General features: G+C 42.9%; 1 long non-coding RNA gene across 1 annotated transcript; it reads right to left on the minus strand.

Annotated features, from left to right (window-relative positions):
- Window positions 1-7295: 7295 nt before the first annotated feature.
- On the minus strand, window positions 7296-8515 carry LOC118475594 (uncharacterized). Its single transcript, XR_004855034.1, has 3 exons — window positions 8445-8515; window positions 8177-8371; window positions 7296-8092 (listed from the first exon to the last, which is right to left on the minus strand). It is a non-coding gene; the product is annotated as an uncharacterized lncRNA (long non-coding RNA).
- Between the last annotated feature and the right edge of the window lie 9261 nt (window positions 8516-17776).

The raw sequence follows: 17776 nt of genomic DNA on the forward strand, positions 1-17776 counted from the left end.
CGAAAACGCCGCGGGCCTCGTTCCCTCCGGTACACGGTGGCGGCCGTGACACAAACAAAGTTGTCACGGTCTCGCAAGACTCTCGCCCCACTTGGTACAATTACAACAGCTCGCGCAAGAACCGAGGGGTTGTGTGGTTTTACAAAACTCACTCAACTAACTAGGGTTCACCTAGAGCAAGCGCTAAAGCGGTCTAATTAACTAACCTAAGCACTTCGCAAAGCACCTACGCTAATCACCGAGTGATTCTATTAAGCACTTGGGTGTTTGATCTCTTGGAAATATGCACTATATGTCTTGGTATGTTGCTTGGGCTCCCACACCTCCAAATGGCCGGTTGGGTTAAGTATATATAGGCCCCAACTCAAATATAGCCGTTGGAAAGCAGTTCTGCAGCTTTCTGCGGCGCACCGGACAGGTGCACCGGACTGTCCGATGGTGCACCGGAATGCCACGTGTACTAGCCGTTAAAAGTAGCCGTTGGAGCTTTCGAAGATGGCGCACCGGACGGTCCGGTGTGCACCGGACAGCCCGTGCTCGCTTGTCGTATTTTGGCCATAACTTTTAGCTCCGAACTCCGATTTCGATGATCTTGTACTTTTTGGAAAGCTTATGAAATTCTCTACATCGCAGAGTTGAAGCCATACCAGTTTGAGAAAATTTGGCACACCGGACAGTCCGGTGTGCACCGGACATCCCATATGCTGCTCTTGTTTTTCAGCAATTCCGTCTTCGTATTGTGGGCATAACTTTTAGCTCCGAACTCCGATTTTGATGATCTTGGACTTTTTGGAAAGCTTATAAAATTATCTACATCTCAGAGTTGAAGCCATGTCAGTTTGAGTAGATTTGAGTTTGTGAAACACTTCCAATTCAGTCAGCCCTTCCTCTCAACTTTGTCAAGTTCACTTTTGTTTTGCATCTTTGTATCTCACTTCTACTTCTTGATGTGTTGGACTCTTAGCATGTATAAAGTGTCTTCAATATGACTTTGCAATGTCTTATATGGGTATTATAATGTCTTATTTGAGGTGTTGCATCCTCAGAGCCTCAGTCCAATCCACTTCGCATCCTATGAACTACAACACACAAACACTTGGAAAATACATTAATTCATAGGTTGTGTTAATCATCAAACACCAAAATCTGTTAAGCCAAATGGCCCGGGGTCCATTTTCCTTACAGACCTAAGCTTACACAGAATGAAGCAGAAAAGAACTTTCCCTAGTGCTACTCTTTGGAGAGATCTTCTTTCTTGATATCTTATTTCCTCTCTTAATTTTCTTTTTCTGTTTCTAACCTATTGTAAATATAGTACCTTTCAATCTTTTTAAATAATTTTAGCAAGGGCTTTTGCCACTCCTATTCCTTCAAAAAAATATGCATGTCCTTTCAATGGACACGATGGCACCGACACAGACTTGCGCTGTGCTGATGCTGATCATGGAGGGAGTGGATCAAGAACACCTCGTAAGGCAAGGGCCAGTAGATCGTACATATAACCGTGCAAAACACCGTTGTGCACTATAGACGGTACTTTTTGTATAGTGGAGTTTGAAATGAGAAATAAAAATAAGTAAACTACTAGAGATAGCCTAATGTGGGGACATGGTAGGATTGTACACAAGGTATTTGGATTCGGTCGAATGCTTACTATTTCTCACCCCCTTCAACTTCCAACCTTCCCATTCTCCAACACCGTTGGTCTTGGTCGTCGGGGCAGTCGTGCCCACTACCGCCTCACAGATAAAGCTCGTGTGGGTCTAGTGTAAGGAAAATGGATCCTAGGCCATTTGGATCAATAGGTTTTGGTGTTTGATGATCAACATAATCTGTGGACTAATGTGTTTGCTAGTGTTTATGCTTGTAGTTCATAGGATACGAAGAGGATTGGACTAAGGCAATAACGATGCAACACCTAAAAAGAAGACATAAAAAGAGCTTAGAAGTTCAAGACTCAAGATCAAAAGAAGCCCAAAGAATCAGTGAAGAAATCCATGAAGTGGGCAGCCAGCCAGCACCCTGGTGGCGCACCAGACAGTAAACAGTACTTGTCCGGTGTGCACCAGACTGTTTGGTGGGACACCCGGACAGTCTGCACAGAGAGGACCACAACGGGCGCTCTCGGGCTGTAGCACTGGACTCTCCGGTGTGCACCAGACAGTCTGGGTAACGGTCGGATCCAACGGTCGACTGCTACAGACCCCAACAGTCGGCTGACATGGCAGGCACCAGACAATGAACAGTGTATATCCGGTGCGCACTGGACTGTCTGGTGTGCTCGTCGACAGAAAGTTGCTGCTTTCTGTTCAATGGCTAGAAGTGAGGGGGAGGCTATAAATACCCTCAACCAGCCATTTGGAGGGGTGGGAGCCCAAGCAACATACCAATGCATAGTATAGACATTCCCAAGTGCTCATACACCCAAGTGCTTAATAGAATCACTCGGTGATTAGCATAGGTGATTTGCGAAGTGCTTAGGTTAGTTAGACCGCACTAGCGCTTGCTCTAGGTGAATCCTAGTTAGTTGAGTGAGTTTAGAAAAACCACACAACCCCTCGGCTCTTGCGTAAGCCGTTGTAATTGTACCGAGTGGGGCGAAAGTCTTGTGAGACCGTGACAACCGAGTTTGTGTCACGGCCGCCACCGTGTACCGGAGGGAACGAGACCCGCGACATTTCAGCCGGAAGCTCGATAGTAGAGACAGCGGGGAGCATCCGAGAGGAGCCGGAAGCGGAGCACCACTTGCAATTGAAGAAGGTCCACGGCTCTCTATGGAGTTACTCGACCGTGGTGCTTGGCCCTCGTGTGGGCTTCCCTTTGTGTAGGGGCACCAACGAGGATTAGTCAGGACCTTGCGTGGTTCCGGATACCTCGGTAAAACTACCGGTGTCATCCACAAGAGTTTGCATCTCTACCTTGCTCTTTAGCTTCCGCATTTATATTAAGCATTTAAGTTTAAATCTTGTCTTTATACTTAGATTGTTTAGGATTGAAACTTAGATATTGCGGTAGAGATAGCAACACTTAGACAAAACCTAGTTTGCAAATTCTAGATTGTTTATTTGCATTGGTTTTGCTCTAGGGATTTATTTGTGGCCTAGTTTAGAGAAAGTTTTAGAAGTCCTAATTCACCCCTCTCTTAGGCGTCACATGTTTCCTTCAATTGGTATCAGAGGCTGGTTTGGCTCAATTGAAACGCTTTAGCTTCATCGCTAAAAGAGCCGAAACATTTTAGAGAAAGGGGATGGATACCCATAGGCCACCACACTTCGATGGCACTAACTTCCCATATTATAGTGCTAGAATGGCTTGTTACCTAGAGGCTGTTAATCTAGGTGTTGGAGAGTCACTCGCGATGGGATGAAACCACCCAAAAATCCCGAGAAACCCACCACGAGTGAGGAAAAAGAAATTCATATAAATGCTAGAGCCAAAAATTGCTTGTATGAATCTCTTAGCATGGATATTTTTAATCAAGTTTTTACATTAAAAACTGCTAATGAGATTTGGCTAAAATTGAATGAGCTCCATGACGGCACATCCAATGTCCGTGAGCAAAAACATTGGCTAGTCTTAAATGAGTATAATTTTTGCTATGAAGGATGATAATGAGCTTGTTAGAGATATGTATTCTCATTTGAACCTAATCATCAATGAGCTCAATTCTATTGGCATTAATAAGCTAGGTGATGCGGATGTTGTGAGGAAGATTATCTCCCTACTACCTCAACAAAGATACAGGAGCATCATCACTATTCTTCACAACATGAAGGACTTAAGTACAGTGACCCCAACCATTGTGATTGGCGGCATTTGAGATGTCATGAAAAATGTGTCGACAAGAGGAGCCAACTTCCTCAAGGCCATATGTTTTTGCATGTGATGAAAGGAAGGGTAAAAAGAAGACTCCCACTCCAAGTTCCTCAAGTGAAGAAGAGGAAGAATAAGAAAGTGATGATGATGAAGATAATCCGCCATCAACATCATCCTCCGAGGACGAAGAAACAATCCGATGCGCCAGAAAGGTAATGGGGATGATACGCAAGATAAATCTAATGGGTGTGCCCCTCCAGGTCGAGGATGTTCTTTTTAACATTGACAGGAAAAAGCAAAGAAAGAGAGGATGCTTCACATGTGGGGAGAAGGGCCATTTCAGGGACAACTGTCCAAATATGGCTGAACCCAAGAAGGGGAGGAGCAAAGGCAAGGCGCTTACAAGTGTCAAAACTTGGGATGACTCTTCAAGCGAAGATGAACCTCAAGGACGCGCAACCACCGATCCTCATCACACTCATCACAGTCATCACGCAAGTGCCTTATGGCAAGAGGTAAAATGATAATTCCGTCCTCTAGTGATGAAAGCGGGTGATGATGAAGGTGAGGGAAAGCCCTCCGTAGATGAGCTTGCAGAAGCCGTGAAATTTTTTCAGGATGTATGTACTAAACAAAAAGCTCAACTTAAAACTTTGAAAAATAAGTTGATTAGCTCTCAAAATGATAATAAAGGTTTGCTAGAAAAATTTGAAACATTTGCAAATTTATATTGTGAGCTATCAACTAAAATTGAGCAATTAGAGTCTAGTGCACCATCCACAGCTACAGATGATGGCCTTATTAAAAAGAATGAAAACTTAAGGCTAAGTTAGCTAGCTCCCAATAAGCTATTGAAAATTTGCTAGGGGAAATGGAAATTCTTAGCATACACAATAATGAGCTAACTATTAAGCTAGAAAACATTGGTAGCACACCAGAAGTATCGTTGGTTGAAATAACTGAAATTATTAAGAAAGATGCTTCTACTTCTTGCTTTGATTTAATTGATTATTCTAACCCCTGCAATCAAGTTCTTGTTAATAATGTTGTTATAGAAACATGTTCGGGTGAGATTGCAATAGAGAATGAGCAATTAAAGCAAAAGGTGGCTTGCCTTGACAAGGCCTTGTATGACAAGACAGGCAAAGCCAAACAAATCCAACCTTCATAGGATAACACCACTGCGGGAGTGAACAAGCCTATGGAGGGCGAAACTATGATTTGTAGGCTATGTCACAAAGAAGGCCACAAGTCTTTCCAATGCAAGGCTAAGACCGGGGATAAGAAAAAGCTCAAGCAAAAGCCAACAAGCAAAATCTCCAACACCTACATCAAAAAGGTGGACAAAAAGGCTGCTACACCATACTTAATCAAGAAGAAAAAGAATGAAAATGTGATAACAATCAAGGCCAACAAGCAAGCCAATAAAGGAAAGAGGGTCAATTGCATCTGGGTGCCAAAAGAAATTATTTCAACCATGAAAAGCACCAAGAAAGTTTGGATCCCAAGAGGGAAGCGAGGAGTTCGAAGGACTATGGGGAATTTGGAGACTTGACAAAATTGGGATGTATATCATGGGATACATCATAAAGGATCAAGTCTATTGCCAAGTGGGTTAGTGCATATTTTGGACCTAAATTTCCCCACCCGTGATTAAGGTAACTAGATTTATTGTATTTCTTATTCTTAGACTAGGTGAGTACCCGTGCGTTGCAACGGAAACATATAGTAGTATAGATAACGTATATACATGTGTGTTATATTGCCAAAAGGACGTGAGTTTGAAGTAAATTCTAAGCGAACAAATATGTGAGAAGAACAAGTACAAAATGACGAGCAAAGCCAGACAAACTAAAACCTAGGTAAGTGGCCTGCTTGGAGAGGATGTTCTTGAGGGTGGCCTCCTTGGTGTGGCCCTTGAAGGGCGTGTGGCCGTAGACGAGCTCGTAGAGGAAGACGCCGAAGGCCCACCAGTCCACGCCGTTGCCGTGGCCGCTCCCGCTCACGAGCTTCGGCGCGAGATGGAGAGTTTGCAGACCGAGATTTCTGGAGGCAGAACACGCGCATGTGGACACCTACACTGAGTACTTAATTAGTTGTAAATAAATCTATGTTGCTGATGTGAGATAAAATTAAGGATGATACCTTTTCTTCTTTTCTAACATTTTGGAGTAGACATGAAGCAATCTGTGGTTGGACATCCTCACTCTCCTCAATTACCAATCTCATTATTATTGTTTCCATGCAGCATATGACGGCTTCTGAATGCCCAGAACTGAAATAAGACATAGTAAAGTTCAAAACTTGTAGAAATAATACAAAATACAACATACTTCTGAAACCAAGAGATCTGGCCTATTTAACAAATTTAGCAGCAGGACATAGTAAACCAAAGATTAAGAACAAAATAAAAAAAGATTCATTTATCATTATTCAATAAAATATTGGGCGTCTTGCGGAGCAATGACGAGTTTAGAATTGAAATTTCAACATTAGCAGTTAAGTGAGAAGGTTCCACTGATAAAGGAAAAGCCACTAACTACAATGGCTCATGTCTATTGTAGTTATATACTTATATTTATATAAATGTGCTTGCAATATAATGCAAACGGAGGCCAAACTGGATCAAGATAAAAGTCAGTGTACCTTGTCAAGATTTTGTATTGCTCATACATCCAGGATAACACTAAAGATATACAACAACATTAGTGATAAATATTTTCACCTACCTACAACAATATCCCCTTGTAACCAAAATTATTACTCTGTTAGGCATCAACTGCAGCGATAAATGACAAAATTATATTAGCAGGTTTAGCCATTACGTTGTGATAGTCAGGAAGCTGTAGAGTTACAACATCCACCGGCTCCAGAAATGGCCATGCATCTTTATGAGAGGTGATCTGGAAGAATGAAAATCAAGAAGACTGAGTGCAAATGGAAAAGAGATGAATGGAAACTTTCATATGGCAAACCAATCACACACTTTCTGATTCTCCTATAATGATTGAATGAAATAACAGGAGGGGTGGAGCAGCGTTAGGTGTGAGCGGCATGGGGGAGGCGGGATGGACAGAGTGGGGAGGTGATCAATGCAATACCTTACCTTCTAAAACAATGAGTTACTCATGCATCAATTCTCTGTCATCTTCGTCAACAAATGACTGCAACCTGATATTTTTGAAGTGACAATAAAGTCCATTAAAATTCCAACTAAACTCCGAGCAAATAAACAAGTACAGACCAATAAGTTTATTTCAGGTAATAAAATATTCAACAATCAGTTATTCCTTGCCATTAGTCACGTACAAAAAATGAGTTGTAATCACATAACAAAATATTCAATAGAGTAGAAGTGACGGGTAATGTTAACAGAACAATAAAAATAACTGGAACTCTGGACATAGATATTTCAGACAATGATCTATTCAAGAAACAATTATTCTTTGCAAACAATCACACAAGAAAACGAATCAAACCCTCTCTGTCATGCTCGAGGCCTTGGTCCCGCGCTTCAAGGCCAGTGCCCTCCTGCCAACCAGACTTCTTCAGCAGCTCAAACAGGTTCAACGACAGAATGCATCGTGGTACTGAATGCCAGAAACCTTTCTAGTTGTACCTGTACAATTTACTTAGAAGTACTGAATGCTTTAAGCCATTACCACGTATAGACTATAAAGTGAACTCGGGCCTAAATGTCAAGATGGTGAACCTAGCTAAAGATCTAAAAGCATGCTACAGGAAAAGAAAGTGATCTATGTCTTGAAGCCGACTCATATGTGCCATGCCTGGTGGAGTAGTGAGACCGAGCTCAGCAAGCGTGGGGATGTCTCTAGGCTCGAGCACATTCTTCATGGGCACGCACTTGACCTCCTCGGGCGCCTCCAGCACCTTTCTGATGTCCAGCCCCTTCATAGCCTCCCTGAAGCCACCATAGTTGGACGGTATGTCGTCAAGGCGGAAGGGAAGGTCTTCCACATGGTACAACGTGCTACCCAGAAGTACTTCACATTGATACCCTCCTTCTCCACAACCTTTTGCACCCTCTCCTCGGCGCGGACTTCGTCCCGTGATACCTCCCCGTGAATATAAGGAACCTACCTGGTTTAGAAATATCTGCTACCCTGTTTGCACAAGCTCTGCCAAAAACAACTATGTCAAGAAGTGAATTTGCGCCTAGCCTATTTGCACCATGGACAGATGCACAGGCTGCTTCACCAGCAGCCATTAGACCAGGGATAACAGCATCTGGATTATCACCCTTGATATCCACTACCTGTTATGCAGAATAGCAGAATATATTTCTATTACAATATGCAGGTTTTGACCCATATTTGTTTACTACATGCTCAATACAAACCTCCCCATGGTAGTTCATTGGGACATGGGATACCACCCATATTGTAGTGCACAGTAGGCAAAACTGGAATGGGCTCCTTGGTGACGTCAACACCAGCAAAAATAGCAGCAGTTTCAGAAATACCAGGGAGCCTTTCTTTGAGAACCTCAGGCGGCAGATGGTTCAGATGCAAATAAATGTGGTCCTTCAATGGCCCTGTAGTAATCAGATCAAAAGATAAGTTCCAAACAGAGGAAGAAAAAAACAGGCACCTAGCACGAATACATACCTACACCACGTCATTCTCTAATTTCCATTGTCATTGATCTTGAAACAACATCACGAGAAGCAAGATCTTATTGTTTTATATATAAGCGGTCATACTTAAAATAGTTTTAAAATAGTTTGACTCAAGGTGATTCTAGTACCAAGGATTGCTTTATTAGGAATTTAGTTCACTAATAATCTTCATTTCACTCAGTGGTTATAGGTTTTGTGCAAGAACAAGTGGACTCATTGCCAGGGAAAATACAGATAGAATGAATCTAAAATGCAAGTATTTTTCCACTCAACCTTCCCCAAATAAAATTCTTTGTTTTCTTTAAATTTCAGTGCAACTTCTGAAAGCATCTAGGCCCCTGGTTGGTTTTAGTGATTAATGACAACGTAATATTATATGTGACTAACGTGTGTTTTGCAGAGACAAATGGTAAGTTAGGTCGCATGACAGGTAGAAGTACTACAACGGTGAAAACAATCCCGGAGATAAGAACTCGAAGCGACGGCTAAAACGACGAAACAAAAGGTGAAGGTCTATGGAGTCCGAGTGTCAAGGAGATGTGGACACTCGCGATTTAGTTAGGTCTTTTATTCTCTTTTAGCCGTACTATAAAGAGGGGTTGTCGATGAGTAGTTTGACCAAGAGAGTTCTAGTGTAGTGTTGGTGCACAATCACACTCACATACAGTGCTAGGTGTCACTCTAGAACTCACTCACAAGTTAGAACGAAAACCGATTTGAAAATCAGCTGAAAAACAAGAAGTAGGGTTTCTGTCCCTAGGGGCACCGGACTGTCCGGTGCACCCTCTGCCAGGTGGGGCCAGGCTGGTCCGGGGCAGAGGCTTTCCCTCCACAGAAACCCGAGAGCGCAGGTTTGAGAGTTGAATTTTAGTGGCGCACCGGACATCGCACCGGACTGTCCGGTGTGCACCGGACAGTGACTGTTCACTGTCCGGTGTGCCATGAGTCCAACGGCTAGCTGTCAGAACTAGCCGTTGGAATCGACCGTTGGCGCACCGTTGGCGCACCGGTGGCGCACCGGACTGTCCGGTGCGCCATTGCGCAGTGAGATGCCTGTAACGGCTAGTTGGTGGGTGAGGGCTATTTATACCCCTTCCACCCACCATATTCAATGTCTTGCACTCCACATTTATTCCAGCACATTGCTAGAGCATTGCAAGCACCAAAAGCCTAGTGAGGAGATTAGAGAATCTTAATCCGCGTTTGTTCCTCATTAGCGCTAGCGAGAGCCACCTAGAGCACACACCACTTGCATTAGGCTTCTCTTGGTCAAGCGAAAGTCTACGACTTATTACTCTTGGTGATCGGCATCACCTAGACGGCTTGGTGGCGTTGGGAGCTCGGTGATCACCGTGAAGATCTTGTTGGTGACCCGACTCAAGTTTGTAAGCGGTCTCGAGGGATCCACCGCGCCGGAGTGGCAAAGGATCATCTCGTAGTGAGCACTTGGTTCTTGCGAGGACCAAGGGGGAGCGATACCCTTGCGCGGGTGCTCCAACGAGGACTAGTGGAGAGTGCCGACTCTTCGATACCTCGGGAAAAATTGGAGGAGTCTTCTAAACTTTGCTTTACATTCCGCACTTAATTCAAGCACTTTACATTGTGTATTTGTTTAGCAAGTATTTTAAGTATTGTCTTAGCATTGTTGCATTTCTAGTATTATATTCTTAGTGCTAGTTGTTGGGGTGAAGTTGGGCTCTTGCTTAGCTCTTGCTTAGTCTTTAATTAGTGTTGATTTTTAGAAAAGCCCAATTCACCCCCCTCTTGGGCATCGTGATCCTTTCAATTGGTATCAGAACCTTGTTGCTCATAGATTAGCTTAACCGCTAGAGTTACGATGTTCGGTGGGGATGGACCTCCTCCCGTTTTTGATGGTGACGATTTTCCTTATTGGAAAATTCATATGGAAGCATACTTAGAGGCTATAGACATTGGTGTCTATAAAGCCGCCACACAAGGATTCCCCGAACCTAGAGATCGCACAAATCTTGTAGGTGATGAGTTCAATTATGAGAAATGGAATGCTAAGGCCAAAAACACCCTTTTTAGAGGCCTTTGCAAAGATGTGTTCAATAGAGTAAGAAATCATAAAAATGCTCATGATTTGTGGATGGACATTTGTGCTCTACACGAAGGAACTAGAAGTGAGCGTGAGGAGAGATATCACATAGCCATGCGAAAGTTAAATTCTTTTGAAATGCTTACTAATGAAAATGCAAATGCTATGTACTCACGTCTCAATATTCTTGTAGAGGAAGTTAATGGATTGGGGCTTACTCAAATCTCACAACCGGATGTTGTGAGGAAGATTCTCAGTGTCCTCCCAATAGATAAATATGGACACATTGTCACTGTGCTACATCAAATGGATCTTTCAGTTACCACACCTACACAAATTTTGGGAAAGATCAATGCGCATGAAATGTACATGCACATCAACGACAAAGAAGAATCATCTTCCAAAAGAAAGGATTTGGCTCTCAAAGCAAATCATGAAAGAAAAGGAAAAGCAAAAATACAAGTTGAGGAAGAATCCTCAAGTGATGATGACCTTGATGCAAACATTGCCTTGATGGTAAGGAAGACCACCAAGATGTTGAAGAAGCTAAATAGAGAAGGCATCAAATTTGATTCAAGAAAGAAGAAATTCTTTTCCAACAAAAGAAAGCCCATTTCTGAGATGGACTGCTACAACTGTGGTGAGCTCGGTCATCTTGCTCATCAATGCAACAAGCCCAAGAAAAATAAGTTCAAGGGCAAGAAAGAAGATGACAGCGATGATGAAAAGAAGGAAAAGAAATTCTTCAAGAGGAAGGATGGAAAGCAAAAGAGGTTCCACAAGAAGAAGAATGGAAAGGCATATATTGTTGGCGACTGGCTCACCGACATCGAATCATCAAGTGGGTCTTCTTCAAGTGAAGAAGAGAATGATGAAAAAGTTGCCGCCATCGCCGGGGACTTCTCTTCACCACCACCATCGCCATCATCAACTTCTCACCTGTGCCTCATGGCTAGGGGTGAACGGAAGGTACAAAATGATATTAATACTGCTGATGATAGTGATAGTGATAGTGATGAGGAATTTGCTTCACCTTCATATGATGAGTTAGCTGACTTGCTTAAAGAATATACTCAAATCATTAGAAAGTCAAAAGCTAAATGTGATAGGTTGAAAAATGAAAATGAATCTTTAAATGCCAAATATGACATAGTTATAAAGGCTAGTGATGAAATAAAAGAAGAGAATAAAACTATGTCATCAACTATAAATGAGCTCACAAACTCCCTAAAAGATGCTAAGGAAAAATATGACAAATTAAATGAAGCTAATAGGGAGTTGCAAAATAGACTAGTAAAGATCAAGGAAGACTATACTCAAATTAAATTTGATCATGACAATCTTCTTGTTGAAAATGAACTTTTATCTTGCAAAACACATGAGGCTATTAACCCTGTTGTTAAGTTTGATGTAGCAACCTCATGTGATGATTTGAGTCAAGAAGAGCAAACTAGTCTACATGCTGAATTGACTGAAAAAGTTGAAGTCCTGACTTTAGACAACCAAAAATTGAAGAATTACTTGACTGATGCAACTACTAGAGGAAAGGTTGCTATTGAGAACAATGATTTCAACAATGAGTTGGCAGTGGATAATCAAAGGCTTAAAAATGAGGTCAAGAAACTAAAAAGTGAAAATGAACATCTTGCAACAAGTGTGCAAAAGTTCAACAAGGGTCAATACCTCCAAAATGAGCTGCTTATGAACACAGTTATGAAAAACAACAAGAGTGGTATTGGATACAATGCTTTTGTGCAAAAGAAAGCTACCACTCAATACAAGCCAAAGCAGACTCACAAGCCTATCAAATGCTTTGAGTGTGGAAATGAAGGTCATTTTGCCCACAACTGCAAAGCCAAACCACCAACTCCCTTGCCTAAGCACTCAAGACCATTTGCTTTCAATGCTCATTATGTTCTAAGAAAGGTTGCAAATGGAAAGGTTAAAGTTACATTCCTAGGTCCACCAAACAAGAGTAGACCTAGACAAATCTGGGTGGCAAAGTCCTTAATTGAGAGAGTCACTGGTCCTATACAATATAGGGCCCTCAAAACTCAAGCTTGAATTGGCTATGGATGTAGGTGAACTACAAGACCGGTGGGAGCCATTGGGTTATTGACAGTGGATGCACACAACATATGACAGGCAACCCACGGATGTTCACCTCACTGGATGAGAATGTTGATGGTCAAGATAAAATCACATTTGGAGACAATTCAAAAGGAAAAGTGCAAGGACTTGGCAAGGTGGCAATCTCAAATGATTTATCAATATCAAATGTTCTCTTAGTTGCACCTTTAAGCTTCAATTTATTATCAGTGGGTCAACTCTGTGATCTTGGACTTCAATGCTTATTCACTCCAACAGAGGTTATTGTAACAAAGATGGATGATGAATCAATGGTGTTCAAAGGTTTTAGGTACAACAACCTCTACTTAGTGGATTTCACTTCAGAAGATGCAGACTTAAGAACTTGCCTCTTCACCAAAGCTTCACTTGGATGGCTCTGGCATAGGAGGCTTGCACATGTTGGGATGAGCACACTCAAGAAGGTATTAAAGAAAGATATGGTTAGAGGATTAAAGGATGTGGTGTTTGAAAAAGACAAGCCATGCAGTGCATGTCAAGCTGGAAAGCAAGTTGCTAATACACATCCTACTAAAGCTTTCATGTCAACATCAAGGCCACTAGAACTACTTCATATGGATTTATTTGGACCTACAAATTATGTAAGTGCCGGTGGCAACCTCTACTGTCTAGTGATTGTTGATGACTTCTCAAGATACACTTGGGTGTTCTTTCTCCATGACAAATCTGAAGTTGCATCTATATTTAAGAAGTTTGCCAAGAAAGCACAAAATGAATTTGATTGCAAGATCAAGAAGATTAGAAGTGACAATGGCAAAGAATTTGACAACACCAACATTCATGAGTACTGTGATGAAATTGGGATCAAGCATGAAGTATCTGCAACATACACACCTCAACAAAATGGAGTTGTTGAAAGAAAGAATAGGACCTTGATCACTCTTGCAAGAACCATGATTGATGAGTATAACACACCGGAGAGGTTTTGGGCCGAAGCTGTCAACACTGCTTGTTATGCATCAAACAGGCTATTTCCTCACCGGCTACTTGCGAAGACTCCTTATGAACTGCTAAATGGGAAAAAGCCATACGTCTCTTTCTTCCGGGTGTTTGGGTGCAAATGCTACATCTACAAGAAACGCCATCACCTAGGGAAGTTTCAAAGACGTTGTGATATTGGTTTTCTTTTGGGTTATTCATTAAAGTCCAAAGCATATCGAGTATTCAACCATGCCACTGGCGTGGTAGAAGAAACATATGATGTGGAATTTGATGAGACTAATGGCTCCCAAGGAGCACTTGAAAATCTTGATGATGTAGGTGATGAGCCACTTAGGGAAGCAATGAAGAACATGCCTATTGGAGCTATCAAACCAAAAGAAGATGAAGAAGAGGTGCAAATCATTGACAGGCCTTCTTCATCAAATGTACCACAAGATGATGAAAAAGATGAGAGGCATGCAAATGAAGATACATTTGTCTCTCATGAACAAGCAAGGGTACAAGCCGAAGATGTTGATGCTCCAGGATCTTCTTCCCAAGTGGTTGACAGGAGAAACTCATCACTACTTCAAGCTCATCCTCAAAACCAAATCATCGGGAGTCCTTCACAAGGGGTTATTACTCGATCATATAGACATGCTTCTTTTATTGAACATCACTCTTTTGTTTCTTGTGTTGAGCCTACTTGTATAGATGAGGCGCTACAGGATCCGGACTGGGTGAATGCCATGCATGAAGAACTTAACAACTTCACCCGTAACGAAGTTTGGACCCTGGAGAAGCCCCCACAAGTTGCAAGAATCATTGGAACAAAGTGGGTGTTCAGAAACAAACAAGATGATCAAGGTGTGATTGTAAGGAACAAGGCAAGACTTGTCGCAAAGGGATTCTCTCAAGTTGAAGGCTTAGATTTTGGAGAGACCTTTGCACCGGTTGCTCGACTGGAAGCCATCCGTATCCTACTTGCATATGCATCATGCTATGATATAAAACTTTATCAAATGGATGTAAAAAGTGCATTTTTAAATGGCTTCATAAATGAACTTGTATATGTTGAGCAACCGCCTGGATTTGAAGACCCTAGATATCCTAACCATGCTTACAGGTTGTCCAAGGCGCTATATGGGCTAAAGCAGGCTCCAAGGGCTTGGTATGAGCGCCTTCGCGACTTCCTCATCGAAAAGGGCTTCAAGATCGGGACCGTCGACACAACTCTCTTCACAAAGAAACATAACGGTGATATTTTCATTTGTCAAGTATATGTTGATGATATAATCTTTGGCTCGACAAATGACTATCATTGCAAGGAATTTGGTGAGTTGATGTCGAAGGAGTTCGAGATGTCAATGATTGGTGAGCTAACGTACTTCCTCGGCTTTCAAGTCAAGCAAATGAAAGATGGTAACTTTCTCTCACAAGAGAAGTATACCAAAGACTTGTTGAAAAGGTTCAACATGGAGAAGTGCAAACCAATCAAGACCCCCATGCCTACAAATGGACATCTCGACTTAGATAAGGGAGGTAACCCGGTTAATCAAACTCTCTACCGTTCTATGATTGGTAGTTTATTGTACCTTACCGCATCTAGGCCCGATATTATGTTTAGTGTCTGCATGTGTGCTAGATTTCAATCTAATCCTAAGAAAGCTCATCTTCGCGCTGTTAAGAGAATTCTTAGGTATCTCAGGCACACCACAAGCGTTGGTCTGTGGTATCCCAAAGGAGCTACTTTTGATTTAATTGGCTATTCCGATTCGGATTATGCCGGTTGCAAAATTGATAGGAAAAGTACTTCTGGGGGATGCCATCTGCTTGGTAGATCACTAGTTTCATGGACATCCAAAAAGCAAAATAGTGTTGCCTTGTCAACTGCCGAAGCGGAATACATTGCCGCAGGTGCTTGTTGCACACAAATTTTATATATGAAGCAAACTCTTCTAGACTTTGGCGTAGTTCTAGAAAAGGTACCTTTGTTGTGTGATAATGAGAGTGCTGTTAAAATTGCTAATAACCCTGTTCAACACTCCCGCACCAAGCACATTGATATCCGTCATCACTTCCTTAGAGATCATGTTGCTAAAGGAGATATCATTTTAGAAGGAGTGAGGTCGGAAGATCAATTAGCGGATATTTTCACTAAGCCACTTGATAAGACCCGCTTTTGCATGTTGAGGAATGAACTAAATATTCTTGATCTCAGAAATTTTATGTAAAATGTCAAATGGTGTTGTCAAGCTTGCATTGCATGTTTAAATTTCTTGTATTGCATCTAGGGCTTGTCTAACCTAGTTGAGATAACCGCCAACAAAGCGAGTGAAAAAGCTTAACTCGGGTCAAACTTGACAAGTCCTAGTTTTAAGCTTTTAGCACTTAAATTCTTACTTCTTATGCAATTGTTGGTTCTTGAAATATGCATGAGGTACTGCACTTAGGGGGAGTATTCAAAACTCAAATCACTCATGAAAACCCCTAGTGCAAGCCAAAATGCAAATTTCACCATTTGCCTATTTTCTCTAAAAATTATCTAGCCTATGGAAAAATATTTTGAAAAATATATGAGGGTACCAATACCTGTCCCAACAAGTGTTATTTTGTGTGATTATAAGTTGGGATTTGGTTTGGTTGGAAGTTAGATAGAAAAATTCAAAATTTTCCAATCTTCCCTCTGTCTAGGCTCACCGGACAGTCCGGTGTGCACCGGACACCGCACTGTGCAATGTCCGGTGCACCGGCAGCCGCGCGCTAAAAATCCTTTTTCCTGTGCGCTGTCCGGTGGTTCACCGGACAGCTACTGTGCGCTGTCCGGTGTGCACCGGACAGGCACTGTAGACTGTCCGGTGCGCCCATATCGCGTTTTAAAAAAAGGCCTCCAGCCCGAGACCGAGCCAGAGGCTCATCTCTTCTCACTGCCAGCGCTATCTCTCTGTGTCCCTGGCGATTCCTCCTCTCTCCGGCAATCTCCCACCACCGGCGGCCACCGTCTCCAACTGTGCTCCGGCGACCTCGTGCCCCTCTCCTTCCCTCCTCGGTGAGCAGCCCATCTCTCCCTCAGTTCTCCTCTCTCTCTCTGTTCTGGTGAGCAGAGGCTCCCATTTCTCCCTTTTGTGCAAAACTCCAAATCCTGTGAAATCTTGTGAATCCCTGTTGTGGTATGTGTGTCTCTGTGTGTATTGAGTATCCCTGCAGGTTCTTAGCTCCTTCGGGAGGGTTTTCCCACCTCAAATAGCCGTTTCACCGAAACCCTAATTCCTCGCACGCCACGTGCTCGGTGAAATGCCCAAACCAGCCAAAAATGCTCCAATTGAACCCAAATTTTTCAGGCACCTTCACAACACTTCCAGCAACATACTTGCCAAATTTCACGCCAATCCGAGTTTTCAGGCTTCAATTTCACTCAATTCCCCGTTTCGAGCGATCGTTTCCGAGCCGAGTGCCCAAATCTCTTTTTCTTCGCCTAAATTCAAACCAAGCACACACTTCACTCATATTCACCTATATAAACCTATTCGTGAAGTATCAGCTCAATTCCATGTCGTTTCGTGCCTCAATTCGAATTCCAAACCTCCTATGGCACTATTTATCGTTCAAACGTCGTTTTCACGCCGTTTGACCTATCGATCGTCTCGTCTCGTGTTTTCTGTGCCATATCTCTCTGTGTGTGTATTTATTCACATTTCATATACTTATGACTATGTGACTAATACGTGCTCACCTCTTCTGTCATTTCAGTGACCTTGATTGCCCGTGTGCCGTCTCCCGTCCTGCCTGGATCGTCACCTCTCGTGTGAGCTTTCCAGGTAGTCATCTCATCTTTTGCTAATCTATCGGACATTTTCGCTCTGTGCTTAGTCACTCTCTCTCATTTGCAGACATCAGTTCAGGATGCCGCGCACGAAGAATGTGTCGGCGCCAGGGGGAGGCGATGATGAGGATCCTCATCGCCCCTTCAGGCAGGTCAAGGGCAAGACCGTTTACTTGGAGCAGCAGGAAGGCCGCAAGAAGCGGCGTACGGACAGAGCAGCCCGTGCAGCGGCAGCGGCTGCAGCAGCTGCTGCGCAGGCCGAGCTTGGAGATCAGCCGCAGACTCCGTTAGATCAGATCGCCTACCGTGTTCGTCGTCTCGCCTCCCGGCCTCGCTCCTCCACTCACACCTCCGCTTCCACTCCGCCACC

The sequence above is a fragment of the Zea mays genome, chromosome 1 (assembly GCF_902167145.1).
Source record: "Zea mays cultivar B73 chromosome 1, Zm-B73-REFERENCE-NAM-5.0, whole genome shotgun sequence".
Lineage (NCBI taxonomy): Eukaryota > Viridiplantae > Streptophyta > Magnoliopsida > Poales > Poaceae > Zea > Zea mays.